At 42.6% G+C, this 12,951-nt stretch overlaps 1 protein-coding gene across 1 annotated transcript in view; it reads left to right on the top strand.

Moving 5' to 3' along the window:
• The window catches only part of LOC126234386 (uncharacterized), a gene marked incomplete at its 3' end in the record, with an annotated part of 230,476 nt that overhangs the window by 208,794 nt on the left and 8,731 nt on the right, over positions 1-12,951 (top strand). The gene's annotated exons all lie outside the window — the stretch shown is intronic.

The raw sequence follows: 12,951 nt of genomic DNA, 5'->3' as shown, positions 1-12,951 counted from the left end.
TAACATTGTGTGTTGTTCGAACCGACCGAAGTCAACTACTCGCCTACCCTACCAAACTCCCCACATGCCCATTCGATTTCATATCCACTTATAACGTTACGCCCAGATATTTAAACGATGTGACTGTGTCAAGCAGTATACTACTAATGCTGAATCCGAAGATTAGAGCTTTGTTTTCATTACTCATAGCATCAAGTTGCATTTTCTCATTTAGAGCTAGCTGCCATTCATTGCATCAACTGGAAATTTTGTCTAAGTCGTCTTGTACCTTTCTACAGTCACTCAAGTTCGACACCTTGCTATACACCACAGACTGCTGCCTACCCCGTCCTCTAAATCATTTATACAGGGTGGTCCACTGATCGTGCCCGGGCCAAATATCTCACGAAATAAGCGTCAAACGAAAAAACTACAAAGAACGAAACTTGTCTAGCTTGAAGGGGGAAACCAGATGGCGCTATGGTTGGCTCGCTAGGTGGCGCTGCCGTAGGTAAAACGGATATCAACTGCGTTTTTTTTAAAAATAGGAATCCCCACTTTTTATTACATATTCGTGTTTTAGCTGGACCACTTTTTTCGCTTTGTGATAGATGGCGCTGTTAATAGTCACAAACATTTGGCTCACAATTTTAGACGATCAGTTGGTAACAGGTAGCTTTTTTAAATTAAATTACAGAACGTACGTACGTTTGAACATTTTATTTCGGTTGTTCCAATGTGGTACATGTACCTTCGTAAACGTATCATATGTGAGAACGTATTCTGCTCGGCCGCTGTGGCCGAGCAGTTCTAGGCGCTTCAGCCCGGAACCGCGCTGCTGCTACGATCGCAGGTCCGAATCCTGCCACGGGCATGGATGTGTGTGATGTCCTTAGCTTAGTTAGGTTTAAGTAGTTCTAAGTCTAGGGGACTGATGACCTCAGATGTTTAGTCCCATAGTGCTCAGAGCTATTTGAACCATTTTTTGAACGTATGCTGTTACAGCGTCATTACCTGTAAATACCACATTAATGCAATAAATGCCCCAAATGATGTCCGTCAAACTCAATGCATTTGGCAATACGTGTAACGACATTCCTCTCAACAGCAAGTAGTTTGCCTTCCGTTATGTTCGCACATGCACTGAAAATGGGCTGACGCATGTTGTCAGGCATTATCGGTGGATCACGATAGCAAATATCCTTCAACTTTCCCCACAGAAAGAAATCCGGGGATGTCAGATTCAGTGAACGTGAGGGCCATAATATGGTGCTTCGACGACCAATCCACCTTTCATGAAATATGCTATTTAACACCTCTTCAACCGCACGCGAGCTATGTGCCGGACATCCACCATGTTGGAAGTACATCGCCATTCTGTCATGCAGTGAAACATCTTGTAGTAACATCGGTAGAACATTACGTAGGAAATCGGCATACATTGCACCATTTAGATTGCCATCGATAAAATGGGGGCAATTATCCTTCCTCCCATAATGCTGCACCATACGTTAACCCGCCAAGGTCGCTGATGTTCCACTTGTCACAGGCATCGTGGATTTTCTGTTGCCCAATAGTGCATATTATGCTGGTTTACGTTACCACTGTTGATGAATGACGCTTCGTCGCTAAATAGAAAGCGTGCAAAAAATCAATCATCGTCCCGTAATTTCTCTTGTGCCCAGTGGCAGAACTGTACATGACGTTCAAAGTCGTCGCAATGCAATTCCTGGTGGATAGAAAAATGGTACGGGTGCAGTCGATGTTGTTGTAGCATTCTCAACAACGTCGTTTTTGAGATTCCCGATTCTCGCGCAATTTGTCTGCTACTGATGTGCGGATTAGCCGCGACAGCAGCTAAAACACCTACTTGGGCATCATCATTTGTTGCAGGTCGTGGTTGATGTTTCACATGTGGCTGAACACTTCCTGTTTCCTTAAATAACGTAACTATCCGGCGAACGGTCCGGACACTTGGATGATGTCGTCCAGGATACCGAGCAGCATACATAGCACACGCCCGTTGGGCATTTTGATCACAATAGCCATACATCAATACGATATCGACCTTTTCCGCAATTGGTAAACGATCCATTTTAACACGGCTAATGTATCACGAAGCAAATACCGTCCGCCCTGGCGGAAAGTTACGTGATACCACTTACTTATATGTCTGTGACTATTTAAAAAACCTACCTGTTACCAACTGTTCGTCTAAAATTGTGAGCCATATGTTTGTGACTATTACAGTGCCATCTATCATAAAGCGAAAAAAGTGGTCCAACCAAAACATTCATATTTCTTTACATACTACACGAATATGTAATAAAAATTGGGGTTCCTATTTGAAAAACGCAGTTGATATCCGTTTGGCCTATGGCAGCGCCATCTAGTGGGCCAACCATAGCGCCATCTGGTTTCTCCCTTCAAGCTAGACGAGTTTCGTTCTTTGCAGTTTTTCGTTTAATGCTTATTTCGTGAGATATTTGGCCCGGTCACTATCAATGGACCACCCTGTATATTTAGAGAACAACAGCAGTCCTATGACACACCCCTGTGGCACTCCTAACGATACCCTTGTCTCTGATGAACACGTACTGGGTTCTATTATCTAAGAAGTCTTCGAGCCACATATGTATCTGTGAACGTATTCCACATGCTCGTACCTTCGTTAACAGACTGCAGTGGGGCACCGTGTCACATGCTTTCCGGAAATCCAGAGATGTGGAATCTGCCTGTTGCCTTTCATCTATAGTCCACAGTACACCATGTGCGAAAAGGGCAAGCTCAGTTTCGCACGAACGATGCTTTCTAAAACCATGCTGATTCGTGGACACAAGATTATCAGTCTCAAGAAGATTTATTATCTTCAAACTTATAATATGTTCTTTGATTCTGCAGCAAACCTAAGTTAGCGATATTGGTCTGTAATTTTGCGGATTCGTTCTTTACCTTTCTTATGTATTGAATTTACCTGCGCTTTTTTCCCGTCGCTCGAGACATTGTGTTAGGCGACAGATACGCTACAAGTGGAAGCTAGGTAGGGGGCCAACGCCGAAGAGTACATTTTATAAAACCGAACTGTGATTCCATCCGGACCTGGTGATTTGTTTTCAAATCTTTAAGTTGCTTCTCTACGCCCGGTATGCTTATTTCTATTTCGTCTATACGGGCGTCTGTCCGATGGTCAAATGAGCTTATGTTTGTACAGTTCTCCAGCGTGAACGCTTTCTTGAACGCGAAATTTAAAATTTCGGCTTTCGTTTTATTATCTTCAGCTGCCACACCAGACTGGTCAACAAGGGACTGAGTGGAAGCCTTAGACTAGCTTAACGATTTTACGTAGGACGAGAATTATATCGGGTTCTCTGCCAGATCTTTTTCTAAGGTGTGACGGTGATAGTTGTATGCTTCGAGCATACATCTTTTCACAGATGCACGAATCTGTACTAATCCTTGCTTGACGTCAATTGAGCATTCTCTTTTGAACCGAGGGTGCGATAGCCTGTTTCCTCAGCATCTTACGAATTTCGTTATTAAGCCATGGTGGGTCTTTTGCATCCTTTATCCACATATTAGGTACATAACTCTTCAGATCACGATTTACTATCTGCTTGAAGTTTGCTCATAGTCCCTCTACGTCCATTTTATTAGAACCATCTGACGTCAGTTCATGTCTAAGTGAGATGCTAACAACTGCTTATCTGTTCTATGTAGCTAAAACACTCTCTTGCCTTCTTGGCAGATTTATTAACGTTCGTAACCGTAGTTGCTATAATGATATCACGATCGCTAATCCCCGTTTCTATACTGACATTGTCGATAAGATCCGACCTGTTTGTAGCTAGAAGGTCTGACATATTTCCACTGTCCGTGGACTGCCGAGCTAGCTGCTTCAGATAGTTTTTAGGAAATTTGTTCAATTGTATGACATCCCAGACTATGCTTGGTAGGTTAAAGTCACCTCCAACTATAATTCCATGATCTAGGTATTACGCGCTAATGACCACCTCCTGCAGCCGCCTGTAAGAACTGAGGGTGGCCTCAGAACCCACGTGATAGGCGAGCCGTAACTTGCAGCCGCCTGCATCCTGCATGTTCGATTGCCGCAGACAGGGCCGCCTGTCTGCCTCCCTGGCAGACATGCAGAATCCACATTGGCTTTCTCTCCAGCACTGAACGCTGTCTGTCTAAGGGTCTCCACAACACGCCTAATGTTGGTGCTCGCGATAGCCAGTAGACCTCTCCCCCCCGCGTGCCTGCTGAAGCAGCGGCCACCTATCCATTCACAGGGTGAATGGGCGAGGCCAGGCGGCCAGTCTCCACATCGGCCCTCCGCCTCGAGCGACGCGCACCTGTCACCACTCGCCACTGGCCCTGCGCTGAGGGCGGATCCACCGCATCGAGTACAGTAGGAGGAGCAGAGCCTGTGCGCAAAACAAGCGACGCCTGAGCTGTCCCATGCGATTTGCCAGATTCTCCGCCTCCGCTACACCCCGAGGCAGGAGCCTGTAGATGATGTAGATGTAGACGCAGCCAAAAGCGGCCAGCTCTTCTTCCTGCGACTGCACACAGCATGTACATATCGTAACCACCCCAGAAAGACTGACTTAGCAAGGAAGCTATACAAGCAGACAGAATTCAAGATTTGCAACTTGCTACCATCCCCATGTTACACCAATGGGCGTTGAAGCGTTAATGGAGTATGTAGCTCACTGTTCAGTGAGCACTACTGCGTTACAGACTGAATGAATTTACGATTTTCTTATTATTTATTTATTCTTTCTCGTTGCACGACTTGTTCATTCCTTGCTCGATCCTTCCATCTGTCTACAGTGCACCAGATCTGAGGCGAGTTCTAATCGTTCTACCTCTGTGTTTATACGTGTTTTATAAACAGCTCACCCTTTGGAGAAGAACGTATCATTGCTGGTCTCAAACCTCTTGAGGCAATCGAATTCGTCGCTACCTCCCTACTTGATACGCTTCAGGGATTGCAAACAGATTAATTAAGAAACTGAAGAGATGGACAGATATTACACCACAGAAAGAAAACATTTTTAATGAGAATTTTCATATATGTTAAAACCAGGGCGTTTCATATTACGATCACAAAGTTATGTAACTGCCAATAATTTGGTACACAAATCAGTAAGCCTAACACTGACACGTAATGTTACTTAGTTGTTAGTTTTTCGTTACTTATGAAACAAGTAACTGCGGAAAACGTACCGCTATTCTAGAAATTAACATTAACCTATGCACTGCGCATACTGCCAGGGGAAAGCTTTCGGGATGAACCAAAGAGAGAGGAGAAATCATTGCACTCATGCGAGTTCAGTCGATATGACAGAATGGGGTGGTGGATTGCCGCAAAGTCTCCTCATCGGCCGGCCGAAGTGGCCGCGCGTTTCTGGCGTTGCAGTCTGGAACCGCGAGACCGCTACGGTCGCAGGTTCGAATCCTGCCTCGGGCATGGATGTGTGTGATGTCCTTAGGTTAGTTAGGTTTAACTAGTTCTACGTTCTAGGGTACTAATGACCTCAGCAGTTGAATCCCATAGTGCTCAGAGCCATTTGAACTATTTCTCCTCATCGCGTGACGATATCGACGGTGGCTTCCAGCATCGAGCAGGTTGTCACAAAGATTTTTCCAAAAACGTTTCTCTCGCCGTGTTAAAAAGGTGACACTTCACTGCGGGCGTCTTTATGTGTCGTTCTCGAAGGTAATTGAAATCAAAGCTAATGAGACTCTAGGTGGAAATTGCCTGGAGCCGAAAGCGATGACCTCTTATAATCTTGGAGTGGCCGGTCTGAATGAAGTCTACTGGGGTACTCTTATATGTTACACCCGAATATGTGGGTAATATTAAAGTAAACAAAAATGGAAATTTGATTTTATAAAGGATGTATGTCTCTGATCGGCTTTATAATGCGGATCGATGACTCTGCACTACCGCAGAGCCAAAGATACTGCCTCTGGCCTGAGATTATAGTGTTGGAGTGGGAGAGCGCTTGGCCCACAGTAGTAGGTGGCTGTCTGTGAGCGAAAGAGGAAGGTGTAGGCAGTTTTTGTTCTGTGCTCTGTGAAGCCACCAAGTGTTACATCAATGTAGGAATTACGAGAACATGGAAGCAGAAATCTTCTCACAAGCAAGGTCAAGATGTTAAATAATTATGATTATGTTTTGTCAGCGCGTTAGTATAGATCAGTTGGCTGATAATTTGTAATTATTGAGTAACCCCAGAATGTACGTAAACTGATTTGATAAAAAGGCTAGTTAAATGTTTCACTTTTTTAATATCTCTAAGATGCGTTAACACAGCTATATGTAATTTGATGATTTGCATTTATGCTGGGTTAGTGACGCTGGATAAAACTTGCTGCATAAATCTCATTGCTTATGGATCGGTTAGTAAATATGATATATTTTTTTGACCAATGTAACTTCAATTGTTAGAAGGTTTTGAAAAGACAAACTTAACTTGCAATATAATTTTGCTAAAAAGAAATCAGTGTTAGTAATTCACCACAACCAGTATCACCTTCCTGTCAAGAACATATGTTTTTCAATGAAATTGGATTTTTCTTAAATGTTTTCATTTATCAGCCAAAAGAATTTCATTTTCATGTGCATTTCAAAGTATGGCCGTATTGCACACTGCTGAGCCTGTAGCTAGCATATTTATATTTCTTTATGACAGACCAGAATACATCGCGTTCCACCGTTGCTGCCTTAGAGGTAAGACAATTTAAATATTTGTATGCACTTTCCATCATTCAATGAATTCCATACAAAGCAGAATAATTTTACTAAGTATCCAAAAGACTTTATTTTTTTTAAAAAGAATGTTACAGGCCCTTAGTAAGCCTCGAATGTCAAAAAAACGCCTCCTGCCAACTGCAGAGAAAGGCAGCGGCCAAGTCCTACCTGCTGAGACACTGACGGCCGATAACACCATCGTTCGTCAGAGGTTTCTCATCCTGTCTACGCACCATCCCGCGTAAGGAAGGACGTTTTACTTGTTAAAGCGCCCTTATGAAGGAGGAGTCGTTCAAATTCTCTGCAGATACTAAGGATTTGGCCATTTGGGAGAAGTTAGTAACTTCTCTCATGGTGATCGTATCATAGATCAGATACTGGGGTACTGGTCTGCAGCATGTACGGAATCTGCCTCCGATTGCCTCTTTAATTTCCGATGTTTCTTTAAGGGGGGCGGGGGGTGGAAATACAATTAAACATCCCTACAGCACGGACAGGGAGTGTGGGTACAAGTTGCCAAAGGCCTGACTGCCAGCGATCTCAGTCCACCCAGCGCCGCGTGTGTTTGCCAGCAGGCAGCTCCACGTGGCCCGTCTTCAACAGTGTAAACAAGCGGCCTCAGCGGAAGTGCCATTCGGCATGAACGTCTCTCTGCAGGACAACACTGCCCCTGGGTACAAGCTGCCGATGCGCTCTTCCATCTCAATCAATTGCTGGAGTGTGACATCCCTCTGTAGAAAATATAACGTCGGTGGTCACCTGACAACATTTTTTTTCTTTGTTGTTATTTTCAAACCTTTACATAAAGGTAGGCCGGCAGCAGCCTATCTACGCCGCTCTTCGGCAATAGAAAAACATGCCTTAAACAGGAAGACATAAAAACAAACATACATGGAGGATAAAAACAAGAGACATACATATTAAAATAAAGGAAGGCGTTCACAGACGCACTGGTTGCATAAAAAAGTTCAGCACTATACACAGACGGAGACACAGAGTTGCACACGTGAACGTAAGAGCACTAAAGAAGAGACACTGATGAACTGATGGGAAGAGAAACACAGCACAGTGGCGACGACCTTCGGCTCACTAAAACACGCTATTTGCAAGAAAAAGTTGGGGGCCTGCCATAGGGAAGAGGGGAGGGAGGGGAGGGAGGGGAGGGAGGATGACAGTGGGAGAGAAGAAGGGAGGGGGAGGGGAGAGGGTATGAGGAGGAGGTGGAAGCCCAGGAAAGGGGAGAGGAGAGAAGAGGGGGAGGAAATGAGGAGGGAGAGAGGGGAAAAGAGGGAGCCCTAGGGGAAAAAACACAGGAGGAAGGGGAGGATCAAAGCAGGTAGAAGGGGTAGATGGGGGGGACGAGGGCATCATCAGGGAGGGGGAGTTGGCGGAAGCCATCTTGGGCAAGGGTTTGGAGCATGGTAAGATGGAGAGCGGGTGGGATGCAGTAGTATAGGCGTGGCAGTGGACGGGGGTGGGAAAGGATGGGAGAGACAAGCGGGTGAGGGGGATCAAGTTTACAGGAGGTGTAAAGGATCTGTATCCGTTCAAGGAAGAGGAGGAGGCGGGGGAAAGGAATTAAGTCGTAGAGGATCCACCTGGAGGAAGGGAGGCGGATTCAATAGGCGAGGCAGAGCGCATGGCATTCCAGGATTTGAAGAACTTGTGGAAGGTAGGAGGGATGGAGATCCAGGTAGGATGTACATAACAGAGGATGGGGTGGATGAGGGATTTATAGGTGTGGAAGACGGTGGAGGGATCCAGACCCCATGTGCAGCCAGAGAGGAGTTTGAGGAGGCGGAGTCGGGAGCATGCCTTGGCTGGGATCGTCTGGAGATGGGGGGTCCAGGAAAGGCGACGGTCAAGGGTGACACCAAGATACTTGAGAGTGAGGGTGACCCGACAACGAAAGTAAATTGGTATATACAGAACTTCCCAAGAATTTAGCTAAGATCTAGCGGTTACTCACCCCTAAAAGGACTGCGATAAAGACGTAAGTGGTATAGCTGGATTAGTGTTTTATAAACGCGTGGCCATGCACCCAAAATAATTTTCTTCAAACACAGAAAATGTCGTAAATCTGAAACCATCCTACCCTGGTTTGTACAGTTGGTTGGAACAAGTCTCATGAGTGTGTAAATGTATTGTTTATTAATATCATCTTCCTTCATTTCAGATTATATTCCCATATTGCTAATTTTCTTTACACACAAAAAAGTTGTTCATATTGTTGCGAAATCATAAAGACAGCAAATCTTCTTCGTGTTACTTACTGACCACAATGTTTGCTCCTGGCAGACCATCCGGGCGTGCCTATCTCTTTCCAACCGCCCCACAAACTCCTTCACAATACAGCCCACCGACAAGAATAAACAACAGACTCAGCCTTGAGAAATCTCCCGATCTGGAGAAAAAAACGGAAGTATACTCCTGACAGTATCATACATTTATATGCCATCGATCGACTTATTTTGTCTGATCCCGCCAGCCACCGAATATCTTAGATCAAAATCCTTTGCTTTGAAGTTAGAAACATACCTACCAAGTCTAAACAGAGCAACTGATTACTAGGAAAGATGGTATCATAATAAAATTCACAGATCTTGATATCCCAACGATCCTCCTACAAACAGTCCCTTGGCGTCCAGTCATTTTCACTACTGTCATCCAGATTAGTGAACTTACGATATAGCGGAGGAAGTCGAGTGGGATTTAAATCACCATTGAAGCGTCCAATACGCCAAGCCCTCCCTAGGCACAATGATTTTGGCCCGATACTCGGCAGCCATATTTTTACCAAATCCATTTTACAATAGATGGTCGTATTAATAATGAAGCAGTGATCTACTATCGCTGCCATCGTGTAGAATCATACAAATCCTAACCACCGGTCTACAGGTGTCAGAACTGTTTCCAGTACAGTGACTATCTGACACAAAATTGCAAGATCCTTCCGACCCATCCGCAATACAAACAAAACCACTACCATAAACAGTGCCAAAGCGTACAATCCTGACTCACCTGCACCACCTACAGTCACCCCAGCTCATATATATCCATAAATGCAAAGTAAAGGCGTCATATACTAAACCAAACTTACCGTCTGTTTATCCCAATAACTTCATGCTTTCTATCTACACCTCAAAGAGATTAATTGTAGAACCACTACTTTCCACTACATCCAATACCTTTGCACGTCCACATATCATCCTACAGACAACGATACCAGTCCCAGTCAACTTCCATCTTAATGTATAAGTCATGTACACCCAAAGCTAACCCTACATCGTCTTCAGCTACCCCAAAATACTACCTTAAAACATTTACCTAACCCTGTTTCGCCACTAAATACATTATGGCATACTAGCAGCACAACATCCTATCTATGATATCTGTTCTCTCAGCACCAACAAAATGCTCTCCATGCATGTGTTATATCAGCATGTCACCAATGCGTTATTTGTCAACATACACCCTATCAAGCACAGACATTCCTAACATGTTAGCCTGAGTTAGGGTTGCATTGACTGCCTGTTCCTTTCCAGTACTTCACCCTTTCAGTTTGCCTCAAGAATATGACAGTAAGCCTTGTAGCCATCTACATCTGACCCTACAACTTCTTCAACCATAATCGTCACACTATCTTCACCTACATCACTGTCACAGACCTTAAGCTTTGAAACGTCCCCTTAGAAAAATTAATGAATTACTGTGCTGGTAAACCCCGTTCGTTATTTGATTTTCAAACAGCTGAGCAGAACTGAACGTACTGAGACATTTCTCTCTTTACTTATTTTGATCATCACTAAGCTAACACACAACATTTTTACCGCAACGCATTATGACTTTCAATAATCCCTACAAAAGAATGGCCCTGACTAACATTACCTTTCACAAATCACTTACCTCACAACACTCTTCGTTACTCAAACTACTGCAATACAGCGAGCACCACTACTGCCAGCTAAATAAAAGATTCAAACTACAGAAGGCACTAACTACTGATAGGCATAGTTAGCAAATGAAAGATTTGGATAGAGAACAAACAATGTATTTACCTTAATACTGTTCAAAGTTCGTAATATATAGCAGTTCATGACATCCAGTCTTACAAATATACTGTCTCTGATGGACACACGTCCAGATCATCCGCTCTCAAAACTCGGCCATCTCTCTCCCCACATCCACCACTGCTGGTGGCTCACCTTCAACTGCGCAACGCTTCGCGCTGTTAACATCCAGCTGCCCAACACTACAATGGCGAATATTCTAACAATGCCAACCAGCCACAGACTGCACACAGCACATCCAGTGATTTTCATACAGAGCGCTACATAACGTTGCCAGTAAGAAAACATAAACAGCCTACTTTCATAGCCCCCATGCTCCCCACAAAAAAAGTTTACAAATTGTTTTGGGCACTGGCCAATGCATATTTGTTGAAATTTTTTCACAATTACAAGAAAAAAGAAATCAAATGCACACACTTATTGATACAATGTTGGTCACAAGCTAAAATTTTCTCACAGTCCGTAAAGACAGTCCACTGTAGTCCTTGTAGAGACGGCCAGCAGCTATCTGTTGCGACTGTGCAGGTGCACAATCACCATCAAAGAGTCTTGCGGACAATATATCAAGCCCATAACCACCTCTTGTGCACTCACAAAGTTTTTGGAATTGTCCTTAGAACCAGCAATGCTGTTGACCAGTCCCTTGCTGAATTATCAATACACATGCAAATGCTACCAGTCCCCCTTTTCTTCTCGCATATTCTGTGTGTACTATGACTAACAAACGTGTGCACTGAAATGAAACTTAATTTGAAGAACTGGTGTCTATACAATTATAAATTTACATCATAAGAATACAATTACAAAGGTACAAAATACATCATTAAAGAACATAATAGTACAGATAACATTTGTAATAATACAGGGTTTACAAAAGAATAGAAATAAACATGTGCATCAGTGTTACAGGAATTATGACATAAGAAAATAAATAAAATAATGAGAATAGTTTTCGAAACATTAATTTTACACAAGAGGATTGAAACAGAACAGAATAAATAATGTCTAAACATCTTTACAAAGTAAATAACATATTATTAATGCAAATTATATTTGAGGATAACAGTATTCCTCATCATAGTGAATGTAGCTGAGTATTAGAAAAACTCTACAACATAAGTCTTATCAGATAAACATATAAAGACAGGAAGAACACAAATACACAAGGGTACACAAACACATAGCGGTATAATACAAAACGAAAGGACAGGGTTTATTTTACTGCAGTATTTTGCAAACAAAACTTTCTTTACTTCTTGGAGATCTCCCTTCATTCATCATTATTCCCAAAAAGTCTTATCTATACCTGCTTTCTGTATTCTATTCATATTTCTTTCAAAATAATTATTTCTCAGTGTACAATGCTCATTTTGGCCCAAATCTTTTTCATATAACTTCTCAATGCATTCTTTCCCTATTCTCCATAGTTAGTTTCTTATATAGTCTACCCCCTCTTAAGCTAACTTAAATCTACTGAGCTCAGAGATATATACTAAGGGATGAGGCAATGCAGCAGTACAAAACAATTAACACAAACAGCAATGACAAAAAAAAGCAAATTGGCAAAGATAGCAGCAGTATATCTGAATTAGCAGAGCAAATGCAACATTATCACTAATATGAGCCAATGTGCAGCAAAAAGAAAAATAAATCAATAGTAAAACAGGCTTAACAGAGTAATACAAAGTGAAATTTAATAGCACTATGCCTGGCAAGCAGCAGCAGCAAATGCAATAACTTATACCTAAACATGACAAAGCTCAAGCAGAAACAATATTACAGTAAAAATGGCCATGTTTAATACCTAAGTCACATCTTAACACTAGAGTGATGCATCACGAGAACTTTCTCTAGCAGACAAGTTACCAAATCGTAAAAAAAATTATTTATGCAATTCCTGTGAAGGGAAATGTCTATTTATGTTCCCTCCTTTTCTTGGAAGTAGATCATAAAATTATTATTTACTGGATCTGTAGGCATAAAATAACTATATTAGTACATCTATTAAATTTTGTTTTAACTAATGCTGCAGTGCAGTTAGAAACTAGATATTAAACAAAATGAGTAAATAAATACATAAAGCAAGCCATATGGCATTTCATAATGCAGTAAAAAATCTCTCAACTAGCAAGACAATAG

Source organism: Schistocerca nitens, chromosome 1 (genome assembly GCF_023898315.1).
Source record: "Schistocerca nitens isolate TAMUIC-IGC-003100 chromosome 1, iqSchNite1.1, whole genome shotgun sequence".
NCBI lineage: Eukaryota > Metazoa > Arthropoda > Insecta > Orthoptera > Acrididae > Schistocerca > Schistocerca nitens.
The sequence above is the reverse complement of the archived record's forward strand: the minus strand, read 5'-3'. Positions and strand labels throughout refer to the sequence as shown.